The 7,844-nt window shown below is 37.6% G+C and overlaps 1 long non-coding RNA gene across 1 annotated transcript; it reads right to left on the bottom strand.

The window, feature by feature from the left end:
• Positions 1-3,010: 3,010 nt before the first annotated feature.
• LOC125145544 lies at positions 3,011-7,349 on the bottom strand. Its single transcript, XR_007143942.1, has 3 exons — positions 7,128-7,349; positions 6,622-7,008; positions 3,011-5,159 (listed from the first exon to the last, which is right to left on the bottom strand). It is a non-coding gene; the product is annotated as an uncharacterized LOC125145544 (long non-coding RNA).
• Positions 7,350-7,844: the final 495 nt, after the last annotated feature.

Below are 7,844 nucleotides of genomic sequence, written 5' to 3'. Positions count from 1 at the left end.
TTTGTCTGACCAGACTATACTGTTCCAAAAGAGTTCTGCTTTGTCTAAATGTTCATCTGTTTTTAGCAGAAGATGTTTGTGTGTGGTCTAGGAACAGAGATGATTGCAGTACAGTTACTGTTCCTGCTGCTTTCAGGTCATCCTGCAACTCTTTTCAAGTGTCTGCCATTTTCTTCCTTATCTTCCTTATGATTAGTCATTGTAAAATATTGCATGGCTCATACATCCAGCAACTGAGGGGTTAACACTCAGTGCTTGTCCCAAGCCCAGATAAAATGGGAGGATTGTACCAGGAAGGGCATCCGGCATAAAAACTGAAATATGTAGATCGGATGCAGATCAGGAAGCAGTCAAAGGACAACAGCAATAACAACAACACCAAGAACAACCACCCAGGAACTATTACTTGTAGTTCTGTGGACTTAACACCTACTTATTATAAAACTAGTTGTTCAGACAAGGGTATTTACCGCATAATAACGTCATCATCTATGAGGAATTACTCTATCTAGGTGTTGAATGAAATCTTTCCAACTAATGGCAACATTATTGTCCAAACATGGGTTTCCAATAACCTTTACAATAACCTTTAATGATGTGTCCCTCTTAATTTTCTTTTTAAAACATTTCCTTGTTCTTGCTTATGAATACATACTTAGTGTATAATGTATACATTGTATATAGTATAAGCAATGTACACACACACACACACACACACACACACACACACACACACACACACACACACACACACACACACACACACACACACACACACACACACACACACACACACACACACACACAAACTGGAAGTATGCTAAATAACAAGACCAAGAGTGTCTGAATACTTATTTCTTCACTCTGTATATATTTGATTTGTGTATCAACAATGTAAAGCCTGACTCATCCACCCTGATCATCACACCATTTCTAGCACACCAGGAAGAACGCACGAACAAAATACAAACCTGAAATATGATGTAAGAAAAAAATGCAAATAAGTAAGTATTCTCTGTAAGTACAGCCAATAATACACCTAATGTGTGCACTCAGAAGTATGAAATAACAACACAACCGCCTACCTAAAAATTCAGAGGAAAAATGGCAGCCTGTATCAAAGCTCTATTAGATGAGACCCGAAGAAGCAATCCTGCTAGAAAGAGACATGAATACTTAACAGATCCCTGATAAAAAGCCTCAGGCAGCATGTGCTGAGTGGTATTTGGAACGAAAAAATATCCGATTTGGAACCTAGTTTGAAATATACATATCAAAGACACACACACAGACATTGAGATTCCTTTCTCATGTACATCATATCTCCATATTTTATTCCAATGACAGGCACCACCAGTCCATTCCCCAAAAGACGTTGCCTGTTGCAGAGTGGGGGGTAAAGACGAACGATCTGCTCAATATGCGCTCTTCTTTTATAATCCAGAAGTTCTATTAGGAGATTAGGAGCAGGGAAAACTGGAGGTAAGACAGAAAGCAGGGCTGCGTGTGCCAGATGGGACAATGCTGTCTTCAGTCAATGCCACGTTCGTACAAGGAGAGAGGACATGAAAGTGCCGCAGCACAGCTGCTTCTAAGACGAAACTGTAATACTCGTCCCGGGGTTCATGTGAGTGGCTTAGTTTAGAGCTAATATTGTCAAAACACATGGAGCGATATTTGAAGTTTTGATTACAGATCAATAGTGCATGCTGACACATTATTTAGTTCTTTATCTCTGCATTCTTACTCATTGTCTCATCTCACTATATCACCAGTGTACAACTTTCAACTTTTAAAACTTTAAACTTGCCCAAGCTCTGATTTCAAACATATTGCGGACCAAATATTCAGTTCAACACTTTACCCACACACATCTTTGCCTATTAGAGACGTAATGGCAACGCTTCACCTTCCGATTTTCTGCAGGAGCAAAAGGATTTGTCAAGGGAGCAGGCAACCGGCTTTATTGCTCTGAATTTCATCACAATAAAAGCTTATGGGAGAGGTGGAATAATCGTCGCACCACATAAACGCCTCTCTGTAGATTACATGCTTCTTGCCTAGCTAATCCTGATAATTGATGAACTCCTATGCTGATGATTTCCTTCATATTATTTGTAATTCGTTTATTAATTAAGAGAAGACTTATTTTGGGACATGAACCAAGTAAACACGATTATGTGCTCGACAGGCTGAGAGAAAAGCAAGCTTCTCCATGCATCCTCTTTCACCGCTTCCCTGTGTGAGCGAGGTTTCTGAAAGTGCATTGGAATGTACTCTAAATAATGCTAAAAATACACAGAGATACGCTTGATTGGATGAGAATGCGAATGTTATTAGATTGGTAAATTAAATAAGAGGATAATTGAAGTGTAAATGATTAGTATCCTTGTTGGAGTGCGTAATGGAGATGGGTTCGGTTAGGCATTTATGTTCTTTTATTTATAGAAGTTTTAGATATGTATGTAGGAAGATTTAAGCTTAGAAAAAAGCGTATGTTATTCAGTGTGTATACACTCACAGCTGAAGAATCCCAAATGTTTTTTCCAGTCTTCAGCACTCTTTATTTTCTCTCCACTGTTCTTGTTCCTAACTCACAGGAGTAGATCCTGACGTAGGAGTTGATATGTTGTGCATTCTGTGATGTTTTTTTTTTGCTCACCAGTGGTTATGTGATTTACTGTCCTGTATGCTCAAAACAGTCTAAATGTCTATCACCAATAGATTTTTCTCACTTCCATTTTTTTGCACCAGTCTTGTATGTGAAAATCCCAGGAGATTCTAAAATACTCAAACAAGCCCATCTGTTACCAACAAGCGTGTCACTGTCGAAGTCACTGAGATCATGTTTTTCCCTCGTTCTGAAGTTCTTGACCTGTTCATGATTTTAGCTGCTGCCACTTGATTGGCTGACTGAATGATTGCAAGATTGAGCAGGTGTACAGTACAGGTGTCCCTCATGAAGTAGTCAGTGTGTATATGTAACACAAACATGAGATTTCACCCCATTTTAAAGCCTTTAATACACGGTGCGAGTTAAAGAAGTTAAACTTAATGGTAGTTTACTGGAAAAGGGAGTCGTATAAGAGAAAAAATGCAGTTAGATACAACATGAATATAAGTGTACAGAATATTTTACATTCAGTAACCTACAGCATCACTTTGGGATATCCACAACATTTAATCGGGTAAAGTTGGGAGATAAACAAGAATAAATCACATGAATCATCATATACACTGTATTTTAGAAATTTTGTATTAAATTGCTAAAATGGGTTCATTAAGGACTAAAAATTACAACAAATTACACAAATGCTTTATATGTTAGCTGTTTTCTGTTTTATTTATTTGTTTATTTATTTGTTTGTTTATTGACCACAGTCCAGATTATTAGTTTCTAAATGTATTTGTCATCTGGTTAAAGGCTCATATCAAAATAAACACTGCAGTTTTTCATTTTATCTATTGAATTATTTATTTATTGTTATTTAACTAAGGTTAAATCTTTATAAATAAAAAAAATAAATAAAATAAATTTATTGTCAAAAAATGCAATTGTGCTGTTTGTTTTATCTCTATATAAGTGTTATTGTGGAGACGTGTGACTTATTTGCCCAGCAGGGGGCTCACATACGTTCCGTTTCTGATTGTATCGGTCACCAGCAGATAAAGATACTCTACACACAGAAACCCAACAGTGTCCTGGCTAAAATCTTATAACGAACTCGTGGTGATAAAAAAAATTCATTTGTTTATACTGACAGCAAAAGTTGATTTGCAGACGAATGAAATACCAGAGTACTGCTGGAAAGTGTTAAAAGATCAACAAGGATTCTGGACTCTGATTGGTCAGAAGGATTATTTTCTATAACAGTGGCCCTAATAGTAGTTACTACACTGCAATAAACAAACAAACAAACAAACAAACAAACAAATAAATAAATAATCCTAGCAAGTTAAAATCTTTTGAACCTTGAGTCAAAAGGATCCACTGTTTCTTATATAAATAAAAAACCCTTTATGATATTATTAAGCCAAAGAGTTTTTTATTTTTATGCATATTTGATTATTGTTAATCTGCACATTTTGTGTTCTATAAGCAGATAATTTGTTCATTTTAAGCATTAACCTCTAGAAGCAAAATTATGTACCAATACAAAAATTAAATGCTTGAAAAACAAACAAACAAACAAATAACTAAATAATAATATAAAAACTACATGCATTTCATAAGAGAGTTTCAAATAAAAAGCAAATGCTGGTTGACGCCACTTGATTTTGATTATTTTCCTACTACAGCATTTCCAGTCATAGTTTTTCCCTGCAAACTGTATCCTGCTCAGTGTTTCATATAGCCATTGGTTAAGACAACATCTTAATCCATAATTACCTCTCATTGGGTCTGCATCTAACAATATTCTTCCAAGAGGGCCAAGTGACTATAACAAGCATCATTATAGCGTCTGGGTGAGATTCTGGAGGCAGCTGGAGCTCACATGTGACCCCCAACCACTCTGTGGACTTAAGTTTGGTCACCATGATCAAAGACTCTGTACCAGCAGCTGGGACTGGCAATTCAAACACTAGTGATTCGACAAATAGGACTGGATCTAATGTGTGTGTGTGTGTGTGTGTGTGTGTGTGTGTGTGTGTGTGTGTGTGTGTGTGTGTGTGTGTGTGTGTGTGTGTGTGTGTGTGTGTCAGCGAGTGTGTAAATGGTGCAAGAATAACCGATCCCATTCACATGTTCGAAGCGACTGAAACTCGGTTATAGAAAGTACTTTTGTCTTGGTGGCACGGGTCGATTTTATTTTTTTGTCCTCCAGATGTGGTGTTCTGCTTTAAGCAATGTTTAAATATTTGATGATTTTATGGCAAGCTAAATTCAAAGCCGAAAAGCTTTACGCCTTTGGCGCCGACCTAAAGATTTGTACACAAAGAAGCATATGTCTATACCTCATGGGAAGCACCGTACAGTGTAACCAAAGTATAATTGTATATCTTTTCTTGGCCAGTGTATGGGAGACATGAAGGGAAGTGGTCAGGGGAAACACTTAGATGTGGGAACGCTGAGGTCAGAGCGAGAAATCAGTGCAGCAAAGAATTTCATCCCCCTCTGTAGTTCCCTTTGCTTTGACACTGCGCTGTTGTCTGAACCTCTGTTGAAAAGACAGAAAGAGATGTTTTTTTACTTACTTTTGAACTAGAGAGAAGCTGTTAAATCTCCTGTTTGCTTTGCTTTATCCTGATATATAGTCCTCAAGCCTGCCTATTTGCCCTTACCACTTTTTTGTTCTTCATAGCACCAGTGAAAAAGCGAAAGGTCTTGGCTGCATATAAACTAATTTCAAATGTCATGTCTTGTACGGCTTAAATGAAAGGAAACCTCTTGCTCGTTTGCCAGGGCCCGACTCAATGAATTTGTCAAAAATTTTATGATAATTCATTCAATTATTCCTCAGACATTTAAATGATGGCGAAGGCACTGAGGTTAGACGAGAGGCAGAGGGAAGCAGACAGCTCTTCTAATAATCCCACTCCTGATATTAGAGTGCCTCCAGAGGGCTTTTAAAAGCTCTATATCTTAGTGAAGACTGCTAAAAGCTCACTCCCGCACATATAATGTGGCAAAATGCTCCTCCCCTTAACCACAGATATGTTTACACACTTAGCTCAAATACTGTGTGCTCACATCTAGCACTCAGCATGTAAGCATTTGGTTACACTTTCTATGACATACATATCTATTCATAAAGCATTATAAATGCATTATAACTTCACAGACTGCTCCTAGGTAGTTACAGTTACATGTATAACAGATTATAAGAGATTATAATTTTTGTTCATAATAATAATAAATACACTGTTGTAATGTGCTTTAACGTGTATATACACACACACACATATATATATATATATATATATATATATATATATATATATATATATATATATATATAGATAGATAGATAGATAGATAGATAGATAGATAGATAGATAGATAGATAGATAGATAGATAGATAGATAGATAGATAAGCGTTGGTATGTTTTCATAATATAATGCATTATAACATATACACTGGTTTCTGAAACTCTAAATAAAAGTGTATAAACCATTATAAGGCATTATGCCCGGTCATTACAGGTTTTGTCTGTTTAATTATAATAAAGATAAAAAAAAAAAAGTTTTTTTTAAAAAAAGTTTTAAAAATAATAAATAAATAAATAAATAAATAAATAAATAAGTAAAGAAAGAAAGAAAGAAAGAAAGAAAGAAAGAAAGAAAGAAAGAAAGAAAGAAAGAAAGAAAGAAAGAAAGAAAGAAAGAAAGAATACATTTTCAGCAAATATTATAGTGCCTACATAATGTGTTCTTATAAACAGACCTCATGATGCAGTGTTTCATTTGACATTATGAAGTCATATACTGATGGTTAGCAATAAAAATCTCTTCATCAAAAACAATAAAAAGTTTAACCTTGACATAAACGCAAAAATAATGAAAAATTAAATGTGTCCAGCAAACATTAAAAAAATGAAATGTGTCCAAAAAAAATAGTTTGACCCATTTAGAAAGAATAAGAATAAAATTGGCTCTCTGTTCTTCTCAGCCCTCTGACCTTTGCCCTCTCGCCAGCTTGGTGCTTGGATTTGGTGGAGATCCAGGATGCCGAGCTCCATTTCAATCCAGTGCAGGGGCTCCTGTGCCATGGCTAAGCTCCCCCTCTAGTGTTCACACGTCTACACTCCTTCCAGCTACACGCACAGATGCAGCCTTTTGGTGTTCAGCTCAGCCCAGAGCTACAGATTTCCCAGCTCTGCCTGCATTTACATTGAACATGCTTCCAAGCACCAGCGCCTGCTCTGCTTGAAGCTTTGAAACACGTTTTTTTAACTTGATAAATAGCAGATGCCACATTTGCCGCTCTTTCTATCCCGTTTTTTTCCACACGCCGTATCATGTTTTCCGAACGTCTCTCGCTAAGCTGGTTATTTCAGATACCGAGCTAGAAAAAAAACACAGAAAAGATAAAGGAAAGTGTGTTTGTATATGTATCAGCATTCACAGCATGTCAGATCACAGTAATAAAAATAAATCGGAAGACTAAAAGAAAGGAAATCATACAAAAATATACAGTCTGCCTCCTAGCAGGCATTGCTACACCAGCTGGGGTGTCAGCTTACTTCCCCTGTCCCTTCTCACTGGCTGCTGTGGTGGAGAGCTTTACAGTGACACACACACACACACACACACACACACACACACACACACACACACACACACACACACACACACACACACACACACACACACACACACAAGCTAGCCTGCGGGGTTGCTAATTACGCTTTCACTCTCCAAATTAACCAACTTTCAGTGGGACCCAGTCTTCATCTGATGCACTCGAGGAGGGGGTGGGGGTGACAGGGTGGGGTTGACAGAGAGAGAGAGAGAGAGAGAGAGAGAGAGAGAGAGAGAGAGAGAGAGAGAGAGAGAGAGAGAGAGGCTTCAAAATAGAAACAAACCAATAATCTTGTACTTTGCCTCTTGAAGGCAAGAGCCCCAGCGCCTCTAATGTAGACAAGTCATTTTGTACAAACCCGCAAGCGCCCATGGGGGACAGGGGAGCACATTGCAGGCCGCCTCATTTCAAAGATCTTTTGCAATCGGCAGCACAATGGAGGCCCTCATTTTATGCTGCTACATCATAAAAGTGGTCCTTTTGTTACATTTCCATCCTTAAAAGGGCCTTAATCCCTTTCTTTTCAGGCAAGTCTATGGCAAATTCCACAGGGACATCCCATTCGCTGCGAGGGCTGGAGTGACCCACTCAGAAAGCAG

This window comes from Tachysurus fulvidraco, chromosome 9, assembly GCF_022655615.1.
Source record: "Tachysurus fulvidraco isolate hzauxx_2018 chromosome 9, HZAU_PFXX_2.0, whole genome shotgun sequence".
Classification (NCBI taxonomy): domain Eukaryota; kingdom Metazoa; phylum Chordata; class Actinopteri; order Siluriformes; family Bagridae; genus Tachysurus; species Tachysurus fulvidraco.
The sequence above is the reverse complement of the archived record's forward strand: the minus strand, read 5'-3'. Positions and strand labels throughout refer to the sequence as shown.